Raw genomic sequence first — 16945 nt, 5'->3', positions numbered from 1 at the left:
ATTCAAGAAAGTGTCACAGAACATAATTATCACCACTGGGGAAAGAAGTAGTGTGATGCTACCACTAATTTCAGTAAGACCCTTTATCATCTCATGACTAATGACCTGTGTTGCTGAATTTGGCTTAAACACCCGCCAAGAAACCAAAAAGAATGAATCACCCTGTGCGACTGGTGCAAAGCAGACTGCACCTCAGGCCAAAAGGGGTCTGCAGAACTGAAGAGGCGGAAAAGCAATTAGCTAAAATTCCTACATGGCCCCAGTAGGTAAAGCTCCATGATAGATAGGTACAGATATATGGAACGCTGTTAAAGTAGACACATGCTGAGCGTACACAAAGAGGAAGCGTATGCCTGCTGTTAGGCAAACAAGAACTATTGATGAAAGTAGTGAGAACAATGTAAGAACAAAGTAAGAACAATGACTGCTTCTTAATGTGGTGGACAGATAAATACTGTAACGTTACTTAAATTTAATTCCTAAAGTTTCATCTCATGTAAAATACACACAGAAGTTCTAAAGTCATTTCGCTCTTGAAAGCTTTCCACCCAGAGGCATCCTCTGGGCTGATGTGATACAGTCAAGCAAGCTGTAATGCAAATTCTGTTGTACTGAATCCTTCGTGATAAATGAGCAGCCCCTATTAACCCAAAATTAACTTTGTCATATGCCTCTCAATTTCTACCATTTTTCAGAAGACACCTGCAGGACCAAATTGGAGTTTTAAAAATGTCATCTTCATATTGAGTTAATCCCAAGCAGAAAGGAAAATAGAAACCTATCCAGTAAAAGCTTCCCTCTAAGTTAACCCATACCATCATTCGAACTAGATGCCATTTCAGCACAGCTGGTTGGGGCAGGGAGGGCATTGGGTTTTGCTGATCAAGCACCAAAGTATTTACCATAGCTGTGCTGACATAAGTGATTTTTCCTGTCCTGAAAGGGAGGCGAAAAAGAAAAATAAAATTAAGTATACTGTAGAAATCAAAGGATCCTGGTTTTCACGCTTTCGTTCTGATTTGTCACCATAGGGTTTTTTCCATAAAAAATGAGATGACTGCCAAATAAAACATAAAAGTGCCCTATTTCAACATTTTCATTCCTACCTTTTTCAGACATAAAAAGTATGCTAAATTTTATTTTTGTATTTTTCGCCTAATTTTAACAGAACCATTTTCATTATATACCCCACCTTGTTCGTTATTCAGTCCTTTGCTGTTTTATTTTGGCGAAAGTAACAGATACCTAGTATGCCGGACCACAAGAAATGCTTAATGAGAACTGAACCCAAAGCAAACAGGAACAAGAGCATCCGCCAGGTGCAGGGCTCAGGCAGCATGCTGCAACAATCTAAGGTGTCAGAAACATGGGAAGACAAAATCAGCGAGCAAAACGTGAGCCAAAAATTCTCCCTCTGATAAGGGACAACAAAACTTTCTTCAAATGCTTTCAAGTCCTTTAAAACACCCATCTTTGAATTCTGTCTGGTTGGTCACAGAGCTGTGCTATGAGAATCACGGCTGAACCATTTTCTCCTCCTTCTGCAGAGATTCTTCAGTCGAGGAGTTTTCAAATTGTATGGCAGTAAGGGAACAAAAGCCCTTTCTCAGTGAAACTGATGATAACGCATCTCCTTACAACCAACTCAATTTAATAAACATCCCAGACTTTTGTGTTTGAACTTTTTCTGTCCCAAGTATTCAAGACCACAAGGCTGAGAAAAAAAGTACAAAACCCCCCCTGTGAGAGAATCCACCAACACAGATTGTAGGGAGAAATCATGAAAATAAATACCTCAAAAACATGACAAAAAAAAGTTTCAAGACATTTCAGAAAACAGAAATATGTTCATACCTTGCCAGTTGACACCCATTCTGTTACCTCAAATACATCTGACCTGTGCAGATACAGCAAATGCTCAACTTCCTGTAGTGTAAATACTGTATAACCACATGGATGCTTTTAAAATGCACTAAAACCACTTTTAAAATGCAAAATTAAAATGACCTTTCGTGTTAGAAAATGAGTGTTTATGATTAGCCTTTCAGAAATTTTGGACAAATATAACATCCCTTCCATACGACAGCCAGAGGCTATACATGTCTTTCCAGCCCAGGTGATGACAGGAAGGATAATTAAAGGAAATGCCTGTAAACATGGTCAGTTAATTGCACTTATTTCCTAAAGACTTCTCTTCAGTTGGATGCTCTTTGCGCTTCCCCCCCTCTTTGAATTGATTCATCACCAGATTGTGATCAAAGTCACTATTATACTGAGGCAGGTCTTTGATTCTGTCATAAGAGAGTGGTACTAAGGCCCACGAACAAAGGAGAAAATGATTAATCAAAACACAGACAGTGATCGTGCCCCAGCCACATTTAGCACTGCATGTTTTCAAAATTCACATAACTAATGAAACTGGACAAGTAGTGCATACTTGCTTTCTTCTTATACCAACACAGAGCAACCTGGGAAAAAGCAATACCTATTCATTAACATTCTCCAACTCTCCCCTCATACCTCACCTAATATTATGCACAATGCACTAAGGCACTGTATCTATCTTGCTGTCACTTTTCTGGCTCACCCTATGTTTCCCATCTTGTGCTGGTTGCAGCTAATAAAACACAGGCCTGAGATTTCTAGTGGAGACCCTGGGCAGCTACCACACCATTCTTTTAAAGAGAGAAAAGAAGATGAAAAACCCCAGACCCCCATCTCCAGCATCAGTTAATGAAGAGCACAGAAAGGAAGACGGAAGCCGCGAACACACTGGCTTATGAACACCTTTAATTCTGTGAACAGTTACAGAGTTCAGTGAGGACCTGAACCAGAAGAAGATTATTTGTGTGCCTTGCTGGTTCAGAATTAAGCCTTAAATGTAATACCAATTAAAAGACAGCAGCAAAAGGAACAACTGTGGGAAGAGGCAGCAGCTGGCAAGCAGAACATTCCCATCCTTACATGCTCCTCCTCAGTCCTTAAGGAGCCGTCTGAGTTCTAGCCTTCATAAAGTGCTAAGGAGAGAGGTGAGCAAGTCCTTAGCTAACCCTTCTGACAACTGGTGCTTTTGTTCAGTACTGAAAGCTGCTGCAGCACAGTCTCTCTACACAGCCATACTACTACAAAGCAAAACATGGTTTAGTCACCCTTTAATTTCCATTTATTTATAAAACCATAACCATTTCTTTCAATCTCTTGCTTCCTGTGAAGTATTTCAATTACAGGCTCATTTGTCAAGCTGCTGGCTGTTAAAGTGAAACAGCCCTCCTTTCTATTTTGTCTCTCACTGTAGGCCTCCAACTGGTATATTACCCATTACTTAAAAATGCCTGATCCTGTACCTAAATGCCTTCCCCCTTTTGACAAACTAGACGAACACTAGCTTCTACTAATCTTATTAAATGGGATTAAGGTTACAGTAAGTAGCCTGTCACGTAATAGAAATCTTATGCACATCCCCTGTGCAGAAACACTTGTTCTCCAGCAAGTAGGAAGGGTTGTGTTTTAGTTACATTTTCTGACCAAAACAAACTGAACTGAAAACCACATGGATGGAGGGGAATAGTTGAGAGTAATTGACATAGTAGGGAAGTAAATATTTTTGTTACACACAAAAATCACACACAATGAACATTGCCATTAACTTTGAGCTGCAACGCAAAGATGTTCACAGTAGGCAGTTGCAAGAGTTGAACACGGGACTATAAAAATAGCATCTGGGGCTTGGAAGAGTAAAATCTTACCAGGTTATGGCAGCAGGGACAAGGTTTGGGAACAAGGCCTTGCTGACTGGAAAGGATTCATGGATCAGAGCTAACAAAGTGTGCAACAAGAATCCTGCTCAGCCAGCATGTGATTGCAGACAAGTTATCCGCAGCAGGAGTGGGATTTTCCACCTCTTCATCAAATACCATTGAGGTCTGACACTTAAGTTAACCACCAGGGTTCTGTATCACCACAACCCCCTGCCCCAGTCCATCAGTAAAGACTATCTACTCAACCTTTAACCAAATCTAACCAACACAAGCCCATTGGGCTGCCAGCCAGGCTGAACCCTGAAGGACAAGCCATCAGCAGCAACAATGAGCAGACAGTACTGAACCAGACCTCTGGAGAACAAACACCAAAAAGCAACCGCTCTGCTTGGCATAAGCATACTTGCACCCTAGTCGTGGCTATTATCTTCATTTTCCTTCTTTCACCACAACTATTCTGGCAAGGGAACTTTTAAACAAGTCTATACAATGGGAAAATATTTCCTGGAACAGACCCTCCAATTAAATTTGAACTACAGAAAACATTTAAAAAACCTTAAGCAAGGACCTAGAAAATGCAAGCCTGATGTATGATTATTTGGAGTCACAAGCAACTGAGGTTAAGATTGTAAACAAAAGGGCAATAAACAGCTTCAGATGCTTATCATTCTGGCCACTACAGCAAGTGGAGCTTTGCTGGAATTTCACATCTAGCCTGTCTCTTTCAAGCTAAACAACAGGTGAACAAACAAACAGGTAGTCCAAGATGAGCTTTCTTTGTACTTCAAGTAGCACAGACCCACCAGGAGGAATTGGAATCAAAGGGTAGATCTAAAAAACTGTCTTACTGCCTGCTGCTCTCTCCACATTTTCTTCTTCAGGTAGTACATATGTGCCATTCACCAGAGGCAGGAAAAAAGCCTTTCAATTCATCACAAAAATATATCTTAGAAGACAAGGATGCCAGGGTCCAGCAGCACTTGTTCTTTGTGTTTCTGCTTACATGCGTTCTACTTCTGCTTTATTTCGCAGGTTCTTTTCTGCCAAGCTCATTTCTATATTTTTTTTTATATTGAAAAACTTAATAGCAAAGTTGAGTTTGTGTTAACTGTAACCACCATCTAGAAAAACAGAAGTGATCCTAAACCATTAAATGTTTAACACAAATTATGCCTGACCTGTGGAAAGAATACCTACAGCATAAACACGGGTTACTTCCATGAGACTTGCAATTTGCAACAGGACATCCATGTTTGACATATTAAAAACTACATCTGCTAACATTTTAAACATAACTCATGTAAGCAAGGTTGCTTCTCTTATGTTTAGGGGAGAGACATTAGCTCTTTGACAATTCATTCAGAAAGAGCAGAATGACCCCATTGCACAGCTAAGTTGACTGTTCATCCACACAGGTTCTGGAGAAGAATATGAAGGGCAACTGCTTCAGTCATTACAGCAACACAGCAGTCCCATCACCCCTGAGGAGCAGACTGGAAGAGCAAAGACATGATCTGTGAAACCACCCTGCACCAGGCTGTGCACCTTACCAAGTTGTTAACTAGAAGTGGTCACTAGTGTAAACTTGAAATGCAGGCTTACATTAGAGGATGGACTCTGATTCAGGATATAAGTACTATGACTACAGCAAAACAGAATAATTTTAACTAGATTGAAGTAGAGAAAAAAAGCAATAGTCAGTCCCATATATTCTAGTAGGGATGCCTACATTTTGGCATGACAATTGTTTAAAAGATCCAGAACTTATGGTTTTCTAGTATATTTGAAGTCATTGGTTAATACCAAATTATTCCTCTGAGGACAAAGCCTATTTACTTTCCTCAGAAAGTCACATTCAGATTCAGTTATTAAACTAGACTGCAATAGCACAAGCAAAGCCTTCTGAGTACAGTTCATGAACACAGGTCACCACCTCACATTTATACCATGTGGCTAAATCAAGTGTTAAAACATACAATCATGCAGGATTTCTTGGTAGCTGTTAAAAACATTGATATTCTGCACATAAAGCCCCAGAGCCATCATTACTTTATAAATGTGGAAGACAGGAGACATGCTTAGTTATATGCATGCACTGGATGCAATACTTACTTGAAATTTAACAAGCAGAGAAGAAAGGAAACCTTTTCAGCACCAGTTAGTAATGGTGATATTTTAGTAGATCCAAAACCAGGCAGAGTCAGAGGATATGCTGAAAGCATACTTAAGCTAGCAGCTGTGCTCCCTCAAAACACAGAGTTACATACCCACCCATTTCACTGGTCTCTACAGTGGCTGAAAGAGGACCAAGCATGTAAACAACCCAAAGCTTAAACTCTCTATGAAAGTTACCTCCCTGTACCCAATTTCTGAACCCATCCCTTCCTCCTCCAAACACCCAGTGCAAACACACAGGAACTGGCACTGCCTCTGTCACAAGCTGACCCAGTCCAGGAGTCATACTCATTTGGTGCCAAGAGGAAGAGTTGAAATAGCAGGCATAGCATCACAGCAGAAGGTTTGTGTAGCTCCAAGCCTTCAGCCAGCTTGACTCAGCCAGTAACCACAGGCAGCAAGACTGAGTTAGCCTACACCTGTTCTGTTTGCATAGCTGTAGAACTCATGCTAGGCTTTCTGCTACAGAAGTGACAGTACCCCCTGGGTTGGCCAACAAGTTCACCAGTTAGCTTAGCAAATTGTTTCTACTATTGTCCTTGTCCTATCATCTTGGCTTCTTCCGATGGCTCTCAGTGTCAGGAAAAAAAGCTTCATTCTTCACATTAATGCCCACAACATTTCGTCTCAGCCCAACATCACTATAGTTACACAGCAACACAATGGATGCATCAGTGTCATTCAGCAAGTACTAATGCTGAAGACTGCACTGCACTGGTGCCTCAAAGGATGAATTAAAGCATGTAGGACAGCTGAGGCAACAACTCCCCACCCCACCCCAAGAGCCTTTGCTCCACTGAACTAAGTTAGCCTTTTCATGAGAACTGTTTCATCTTTTTCTCCTTACACTTAACTTGGAGTTTTCCAGTGCAACAATCGCCATGCTCCTTTTGCCGAGTAGAACCTTACAAACTGCCCCAAGCCTTTGCATCCAATTTTTTCTTTTCTATGCAAGTTGGACAACTTCACTATCCTTTCAGAAAGAGTAATATTTTAACTTCAGCACTACAGCCTGTTGTGCAAGCTCAGCATACCATATAATGAAAAGAATTACTAAATTGTCTTTCTGAAGCCATAACATCCCTGGCCTTGCTTTTCCATCAAATATTGTTACCTATGCAACTAAGGCCCTTGCAGTGCTTTACAAGCATCAGCCCGGAAGCAAAAAAAAATCATCCTGTCATTGAGGGCTGTCTGTGCAACATGAAGCAGATTACAAACCTGTCACTGTAAACTCTTCACTTCTGAACACAGGTCAAACAGCATGAGACTCATTGCTCAAGACGACAACGTCAGGCAGAGCAGCAACATCACTTAAGCACAGCCATGGACAACTCAGTTGAAGACTCTGCCTTGTGGAGGTTACAGAGCTGAGAAATTGCATGTCACAGAAGACAAACGCTGCATCCACAAGTGAGCTGTCATTGCAGGAAGAAACACTAGTTTTAAGAACACCGCAAGTCATCTGTAAGGCATCACTGGAACTGCATCTACAGTACAAGTTGTGAGAAGCAGTTAAAACTATGACCTTATAGGTAAACTAAAGGTGCCTATTCATCCAACAGCAGCTCAAATCAGGGTACCAAGTAAACACATCCCCAAAAGTACATTAAAAGAAAACCTAACACATAAAGAAGAAATTCATTTTTAAATTTTTTTTTCAAGCAAAACCAAAAAAAACCTTTTCAAATACATTGGAAAAGTTCATCCCATTTTATTTTAACAGAATTCTGGGACTTGTTTCCAGCCTCCTGATGTTCATTTCTCTTTTCAACTTGCACATCACTGCTAGCATTACAGCTAGTTCTGCAAAGAAGTAGAAGTAGGTTGCCCGCAACTTTATTTCATCAGTTCTTGTGAAAATTAATATAGCGTACAACTCAATGTATGCATTTTTAAGTTCAAGTTCCATGCCTGTAGATGAAAAACTAGATACAGTAATACCAAAAGCTAAACTCCAAGAGGGGACCAAAGCAAATACACTGCTTGACACAGTATGCCAAATACCTAATGGATAACGAACAAGCTCTTATGCTTATCCAAACAGAAGATGAAATAATCCTATAAATACTAAGCCCCCCACAGTGTAAATATTAACCTTTGAGGGAACAGCCTTGTACCAGCAACTGACACAGCACAGCTGTGACTAGAAAGATAGCACACAGCCATTAGCTTCTTCAGGGCTGTGTTTGTGGCAGTCACCAGGATTACCCAGCAACATTAGTGAGCCTGGGAAGGCCAGGGAGCCCACACAAGCTACCTGCAGTGCAGGGTACCATCTTACCCTCTAATTGAGACAAATCCTGGGGCCACTAACTACATAGCTATACAGAAGTTAAATTCCGCCCCTTCCTCTGCTGTTAAGCTTACCCTTCAACCACTCCTGGATTCTGATGTCATTGACTTAAATTGGGAAACAGGTTATCCCAAGCTATCACTCTTCAATCTTTTGCCAGAAAAAGATGAAGTAGGCAGCATCATCTTCTCTCTGTGCTCTTTGGGCTATCTGCACACATTTAACTCAGTGCCTTGCTCCTCAGTTATCTTCCAGCCCACAACACGCAAAAAACCATAGTAAAATGGGATACATTAAGTTTTTTCCTGCTTCTCTTCAAAACTCCTGAAGTTGTTTTGCCCAACTCCCAAATGTTCATTTCCTTGACTACTTTGAGTTGTTTATAGCCCGAGGGTTTCCAGTGTCACCTTGTGCCCCTGCCTTATCAGCCCCATACTCCACACCACTTGACATATCTTGTCTTTCAAGGCCCCTGCTATCACATCAGACTTGTACACTACGGCATTGACAAGTCCCAAAAACATATCCCTCTACGCAGTAGCAATACACTTGACTGCAACCTACATAAAAGTTCGTTACACTTAGGCTATAGAACGGTAAAACCAAAGTCCATCAGCTTAGGCAATAGCACCTGGTCATTAGAAAATGCTACAGTTTGTTTTGCTTGTTACAGTTGAACCAAAACCAGCTCCACAGACAAAGACAAGTTAGAAAGAAGATGCAATACATGTCAGTCCTGAAGCCTTGCAAAGTCTGTGCTGGGTCAGTGGCCTCTTACTAGCCATGCCACCGGGCTATCTATCTTAGCGCTAAATCAAGCAAGCACCCTGCAAGGCTGTTGGGATCTACAGCACTGAAATTCTCCCTGCTACCTCTGTCTTCTTGCTCTTTCCAGCTGCCTACACACCCACCTCCTATTTCATTTAAAAAAAAAAAAAAAGAAGTTTTACCTGGATCCTCCTGGTTCTGTGCAGCTCCCATACTTCAGGCAGTTGATTGCAAATGGAGAAGTGGTGTCTGTACCAAGAGCAGGTGACAGATAGAATAGCTGGGCTCACACAAACGCTGAGACATCTTAGGGCTATACACTTCTATTTGCAGTGCAAGAAACATTGAAGCAGGCACACTTCTCCACTAAAAGGAAACAAAAAGTGACAAAAAAAATAAGAGGTAGGAAGAAATAACGGAAGTATGAAGGACTCTCGATCCTAGATAGTACTACTACAGGACATGAAGTAGAAGAGAAGTTTCCAGTGATACATTCCTTTTCTCCTGCAAGGCGTAGGCCACAAGGGAGCTGCAGACCCAGTACAACATCTCAGGGCCTGATTGCATTCTCTGAGCTGATCAGCAAGCTCCTGGATTAAGCACCACCTGCTCTGACACAATGGCCAGTGAACAAAGACCCAGAGATGGAGGCTAAGTCACAAACTGAAACTAAGGGGCACAGCTCAAAGGTACCTGGGCCAATTACATGCATACACAGCACCAAAACCTGCAGAGTCTCCAGCTGCTGCATAGATCCGTGGCCAGATACCACCCAAATCTGCATGCATCACAACAAGCCTTTGTTTTGGTCCAGGCACTCACTTTCAATCATGACCAAACACCCAAACATTTTTAGCCCACTACTCCACTCTGCCCTGAACCATTATAAATTCGAGACACATTGCCACCTATGGATTAAATAGCCATAAACCCATAATGCCAATATCAAATTTGTCTGCCCACCGAGTCCTACACCAAGATAATCCCAAACAGAAGGAACCCATCCCAAACAGAAGGAACATTTTACCCACTCTCCAAACACTGAATGAACTTAGTCCTGGACCATGAAACAAGAGATTGACAATGAAGACCTAAAAATCATCCCTGCCTCAAAGGTGACCAGGCCTGGGAGAAAGCCCTTCCCACCATGCTCTTCACATTTCCCCTCCCTGCCACTTGGCTCTGCTTCTGTTTTCAGAAGGGTTTATCTCAAACTGCATTTCATTTCTATTCAGTGCAGACATCTGGTGGTCAAGCTGGTTATGGCAACTGAACAACAGTAGTGCTGTCCTCAGACAAGAAGTGACCAGTAGACTTGCATTCACCGCCCACTTGAGAAACAGCTAGTGCAGTTTATCAGCTCATCTCAGCAGGGATGCAAAGTCTTTTCCCATTACAGTGGCAACTAGTGGTAGGAAAAAAAAGCATAGGCAGTAATGATGTGTTGCCTAATCTTTCTCCCTCTACCTCATTTCTTCTTCCCCAAGCTTCAGGGACTTGCCAGTCCTGGGTCTTCAGTAGAATAAATGTTGAATGGATGGTATACCCAGACTAAGTTACTCCTGTAAATGCATATCAAGCCCAGGAGAACACAGGCTGGGATTTTATCTGCACACCAAACAGTACATCCCCAAGCAACATTGTTAATAACAATACAGAGCATTTATGAAGCTAGTCTCAAACAATCCTGCATGCTAAAGCAAAGTGATTTTTTCCTCCTCCTAAGAAAAATGAGCTGACAGCAAGTACCTTTTCCAGGTGACATGGCCCTCATGAGCAGCTGCAGTCCCTGAAAAGGATAACACATAATGTCTTACTCTATGACTGTAAGCTACTGCAAGCCCTGTGCTACTAGGATTTAAAACCACATTTAGGTCAGCAAAAAGGTCTCTAGCTGGTACAATTAACTGAATTAACTCGTAGAGCCTGAAATATATTTCCAAGTGCATAAAAACCTAAAGGAAGAGGTGCTAAGCACACTGGACTTAGAGGTACTTCAAGCACAGGTTACCTAAACTACTGGGAAATGGCCTTCAGTCTGGCTTGTCACTACTACCCACCCCCAACACTTGCTCTCCAGCACAGCAATCATTTCTGGCTAAGTAAGAAATAAGTGAAATGGTATTAGAGCCTACCTGGGAACCCCTAGTCTCACTTTCAGCGATCAAAGACACTTTTGGTGCCTGCAACATTCACCTGAATTCATGTCACTCACTAGATGATCTCTCAAGTCTCTCTAGTTAATGACTAGCTGCATACAGGAGAGCACAGAAAGCTCCAACACACAGACATTATATTGGCATTAGCCTTAGTACTTACAGACATAATTGAGAGAAAGCAGATAGCAGGAAAATATACAAAATTATACCATTTATCTTGCTAAGTGATTTTCAAGTGGTACATGAACACTATTTCATTGTAATCTTGAGAGCTTCAATGAAAAAAACTATTAGTCTACCAAGATATCAATTTTATTACACTCCTGTCACAGAACTACTCTCAAGCAGGTTTCCTGTGGTAAGCTTAAATATTTGTATATTTCAGAAGCTACACATTCCTAAAGCAGTCACTTAGGAAAATGACACTTAGCACATAAGGTGGTCTGCTAGTCTCCAATTTGTACTTTCAACACGTTTAAAAACATTTTAAATCAGAATGAGATTACTCAATGACAGAACAGCATTAGATCACAAACACAGAGAGACTCCCAAAAATACTCACAATGGACTATCCATTACCATCACTCTACCTTCTTTAGCATCCTCGCATTTTTCTTAAGCTACTGACTTCAATATCAAGGACTTCCATTAGAAAAAATGCTGTTCTTTTGACTGCTGTTACTAGAAGCAAATCACCAAGTTGATTTTTACCACCTGCAAATAGGTAAGACTTACAAAGGACACCTGCTTTAACAGAAAAAAAACAACAGCATTATGATGATCATACTTATCTGCAAGTGTTTCATTTTTTTTATTTCCATCCCTAAAAATGAGTCTAAAATCTCAAAAATACACATACTCCATAAGCATATATGCAAGACCAATGATAGCTCCTTTAAATAGACCAGATATTAACTCTGTTCCAAACACAAAATCAAAGATGCACATTCCTAACTTAAGATAAATTCGAATGCATTTCACATGAGAAGCTATCAATTTGTTTCAGATCATTTTGTGATAAACTGAAGGACAGGCCTAGGAAGTTAACCTCTCTCCTTACCCTTGGAAGCATAACACCATGTACCTCTCAATTCTACCTGCACCAAGTCATGATTCTCTCCACACCACAGGGATCATCAGCTTTCCAGAAAATCTGGTTCCCCATACTGCACAGCACTCATAGCCCAGCTGCACAGTGAAACACAACAGCAAAGTAAAAAAAGAGAAATAAAACAAAAAATCATACAGATGGCTTAGATCCAAAGGCCAAATATGCCACTGATAGCTATGCACAAAACAAGTCTAACCTGACAAAAAAAGGAGAAGTAGCTCTCAGCCTTTTTGGTTTATTTTTCAGCTACACTGCTTAGCAAGTGGATGATGTACTCACACTCTCAGTCACAACAGTTGGAAAAGCACCACACGAGGCAAATATCCTACAGACCAATTGAACAAGTGTTTAAGTAGTCCACTGGGAGACAGACAGGAAGCTCTGCCTCGGTACTGCACAGCTGTTCTGAAATGCCTCCAAGAGGTTTGACTACAGCTTTTTCAATCTGCACATCTCCACTTCTCTCAGAGGCAGCACTAAACAGTTCAGGTGAACACCCTGAATACTTAGAGTTACTGTCAGACCAAGGCCTACCCTTTTTAGCAGCATAGATTATTATGTTTCAGGACTTCAATTCCCACTTTTTTAGTTATAACATTGCTTAAGTTTAACCTAATAAGAATAATCTGACAAAACTTAATATTGACCCAAAAGTTACAATGCATTATCTCTGTGTATTACCTCAATCAGTTCAGCTAGTCTTTGTGCAGGAAAAACTGTATTGTGTCCAAGAAGTAACTCTTAATTAGTGTTACCTGAGTTATCCAGGCATTAAATAAATGTTCAAAAGACAACTTGCAATCTTAAGTGAGTCATCCGAGGCAGATCTGGTCAAGGATAAGAAGCTCTGATATGAGCTTTGTACCACACATTGATGAAACCAATAATTCTAACCCCACACTGTTCTGCATCAGCATCTGGTGCTCACTATTGAATTCAAATGGTGAGTTTAACCATCAACCTCAGAAAGCAAGGAACAAGCTTAACATGATATATCGAGACTTTAACATACCTCAAGCAAGAGAAAACCAGCTGCAATTGTTGCACCCAATACCTTTGTAATACTGCACGTCATTGTAAACCTGTGTTTATATGTACCTATTGAAGAGATTCCTAGCTTAGAGGACTTCAGAGGCATAACTGCATCTTAGCTGGTTGGGAATAAGGGTAACTCAAACAAGGTTTGGGCAGCCATTTAAGACAAACATTAATTGGAACTCCTGGGTCAACAACTAGGACAATTGGGTAAAGGTACCAGGTGAGGCTGGCCAGGGCATCTCTTAGTAGCCTCAATACTCCAGCACACTCCCAAGATTTTCTGCCTCCTGTGAGGATATCCAGCACATGAACTAGCAGCAGGACAAAGCCTGCTACACCAAGTCACTCAACAAAACACTATCAAGTGCCCTCTTCAAGGACTCCTTTAAGAGTGTCTCACTCTATTTTGAGAGAAAGGGGAGAAGAATCCTCAAAAAGCAGTTCTTAATGCCTCACAGCACCTGCTGCTAAAGACATTTTACAGAAGTCAGCGATGAAACAACTGAGCAGGTACTTGAAGTTGGTGTCAAACCAGGGCTGCTCCTACACAAAGGCATGATAGCCAAAGCTGAACAAGAGAGCCACAACTCAGTCCTACCTTGACACAGCCAACCCGCTTACACCAGAAAAGTAAAACTCACATTCCAGCTACTAACCTCAATAACAAAAAGTAATAACTATATATGCAAACCAGTATAGAAAGGCACCTAATCCAAGTACATGCTCGTTCCAAGTGTCATAGCATTTTCACATGCTAAGCACATTTTCTCCTCTGAAATTAAATTCAGGATTTCATCCACAGGCATTAAACACCCTGTCTCCGCCTAGGAAAACATTCCCTGAGTCAGGTACAAGAGAAGAGAAGCCTCAGCATCTGAAAGTAGGACTAAAAAGCACTAGTCTCATAACTGAGTGCAACAGAGCAGCAGTGCCAAAGACATGGGGCAGAAAAAACACTTCACTGCAGTTTGTGAACACCACTACCACTTGTAAAGGACATAGAGCTCACAGGCTGCACATCACCTCTCACAGGGCTTCTGGAAAACACAGCACTTGCCAATGAAGTCCTGTCAGCACTGAGCAAACTAACCTGATGATACAAGCAATACTGCCATATGACTAACTCCAACCAGGCTTAGAGAGCTCCACTGAAAAAGTTAACAGAGTAATACTAACATGAGGACTTACTCCCTAAAAGGCACCCCACCTCATTTAAGCTCAGCATTACACCTCATAGTAACACAGAAGCTGCAGCAAACAATTAAACATGCCCTATGCAATTAGCAGAAAATGATGGTTTAGCAAATTGGTTTTGGAAACACTCTGCCATCAGAGTTGTTCCAAATAATGTTTGTCAACACAGTGATAGGTGCTTTATTTAAATAGAACCATGTTGATACACATACTTATACATTTTTAGGTATTTTATTTTCAAACTTAAATTTTTATAACAGTTAGTGTTTAAACCAGCTTTACCACAACAGACAAATTCCCCGTTGCACTAGCAAACCTGAAAAATAGCTTGGATGCTATCATCCCCATCAGTGGTCAAAAAAATCTAACTTATGAAGCTACTGCTACGAACAAACAAAGATAAAAAGTTAATGGAATTAAATCAAGATAACCTCCATGACTCTCACCACAAACTAAACAAATACCAATTCCTCATTGTAACTAAGAGTCCTGCTCTTAACAATGAGAAATTGAGAACTTTGCACAACCATAGGTTACAGAAAAGCTTACCAAAAAAATTATTTCCCCCCAAAAGACTATGCTCAGCACAGAGCCCTCACGAAAATAAGTCTATAAGCACAGAAATCACCAGAGCTTTAACACACACCCACAAAAAAACTTCCACACCCAACTACAATCAGAAATTAAAGCGTAAAAGGAGAAAAAACTTCATTAAGCCCCAAAATCCTAAGGTAAAAAAAGACTTTAAAAGTCTTTACTCCATAAGCCTACACACGGCTAACCTTTAAAATAAAAAGGAAAATCATTCCCCCTAAAAAAACTCTGAGAAGAAACACCTCCTTGGCCCAGCCACAACTTCATCTGGTACTTGTTAACTAATACATTATTCACCTCAACAAAACTCCAACCACAACATTTACAGACCAAAACACAAAAAAATCTGAAAAATTAAAAAATAATATGACTACACCGAAACAAAGAAGAACAGCTACACAGCTGACAGAAACAGATTCGCGACAACGACCGTTATATACTCCCGCCCGGGCTCACGATTGGCGGTTCCCGCGTGACGCTCGCAGCGCTGACTGGACAGCGAGAGTTAGCCCCGCCCCCCTGCCCCGCCCCGGCAGCAGGTGCGCGGTGGCCCCCCCGAGCCTTTAAGAAGCCCCGCCGTACCTGACGCCGCCGGCAGGGGGCGCCCTCGCGAGGACGGAGCGGGACGCCGCGGCGGGGAGCGGGTATGGGCGGGGAGCGGGGGGTCCCCTGACTGGAACTGGGGGTCCCCTGACTGGAAGGGGGGTGTCCCTGACTGGAAAGGGGGGGGGGGGTCCCCGACTGGAAGGCGGGTCCCCTGACTGGAAGGGGGGGTCCCCTGACTGGAAGGGGAGGTCCCCTCATTGGAAAGGGGTGTCCCCTCATTGGAAAGGGGGGGTCCCTTCACTGGAAAGGGGGGTTCCCTGACTGGAAGGGGGGGGTCCCTTCACTGGAAAGGGGGGTTCCCTGACTGGAAGGGGGGGGTCCCCGACCGGAGCGGGGGTCCATGGCTGGACGCGGCTGCACCGCTGCTCCTCAGCCGGCGTCCCGGGTTCCTTAGAGCACCGGCACCCGCGCACCCGGCTCTCGGGGCAGCGTTTCGGGCACCGCTCACGCCGGGCCGGGCGGCTGCCGCTTCCCCGTCGCGCCCGGCTGCCGTCGGCACCGCCGCCGCTTTCCCTCTTCCCAAAGCCGCCGCCGTCGCCCGTCCCCGCCGGGGGCCGAAGCGGCCCGGGCACGGGCGTCCGTCCCCCCGCGCGGGCTCGGGACGGGGGGCTTCGGGGCGGGGGCCGCCGCGGCGGGTGCTGCCGTGCCCGGAGGGCTCTCGGGGGCTGGCCGGGGCGGTGGGCGCGGGCTCTGCAGCGATGCCGGGAGCCGTGTCTGAGGTCCCCTTCGGGGGAGCTGACGCCGTTTTGGGGCGCTTTGTGTGGTCCCCGTGTAACGCAAGTGCTGCTGGATTTGCCGAGACCCCAGACTGCGAGACGTTTTGTCTCCGTCGCTCCGGGCTACCCCCGTTTCCAGCGCCGGACAGGCCAGGACGGTTTGGGCTGCACGGGCGGGGCGTTCCCTGGACACCGGGACGTGGTCTTGGCACCCAAACCCACAGACTGGATGACCGGCGGACTGCCAGCCGTTCCTGGGGCTCTCCAAAGAGGGGGCGCAGGGAGGAGAGGCTGGTTACCGCCCTAATCGTGGTGAGTAACGGGAGGCACGAGGAGACCCACCAGGAGCCGGAGGCACCTCGTTCGGCTCCACCTGTCTTCCCTTGCCTGGCTTTCTCCACAGTTTCTTCTGGTTCCCAGCTTCAGGTATCGGCAGTTACTCTGAAGAATGCTCTCTGCTGCTTCCTTCAAAAACCCAAGAGCTGCAGCTGGTTCCCAGCGGGGCCGGAGCTGGGGCGGATCGCGTCCCC

The 16945-nt window shown here is 43.4% G+C and overlaps 1 long non-coding RNA gene across 1 annotated transcript; it reads right to left on the bottom strand.

The window, feature by feature from the left end:
- Positions 1 to 3667: 3667 nt before the first annotated feature.
- Positions 3668 to 12333, bottom strand: LOC128139095 (uncharacterized). Its single transcript, XR_008234217.1, has 3 exons — positions 12217 to 12333; positions 10747 to 10786; positions 3668 to 5251 (listed from the first exon to the last, which is right to left on the bottom strand). It is a non-coding gene; the product is annotated as an uncharacterized LOC128139095 (long non-coding RNA).
- Between the last annotated feature and the right edge of the window lie 4612 nt (positions 12334 to 16945).

The sequence above is a fragment of the Harpia harpyja genome, chromosome 2 (assembly GCF_026419915.1).
Source record: "Harpia harpyja isolate bHarHar1 chromosome 2, bHarHar1 primary haplotype, whole genome shotgun sequence".
NCBI classification, from domain to species: domain Eukaryota; kingdom Metazoa; phylum Chordata; class Aves; order Accipitriformes; family Accipitridae; genus Harpia; species Harpia harpyja.
The sequence above is the reverse complement of the archived record's forward strand: the minus strand, read 5'-3'. Positions and strand labels throughout refer to the sequence as shown.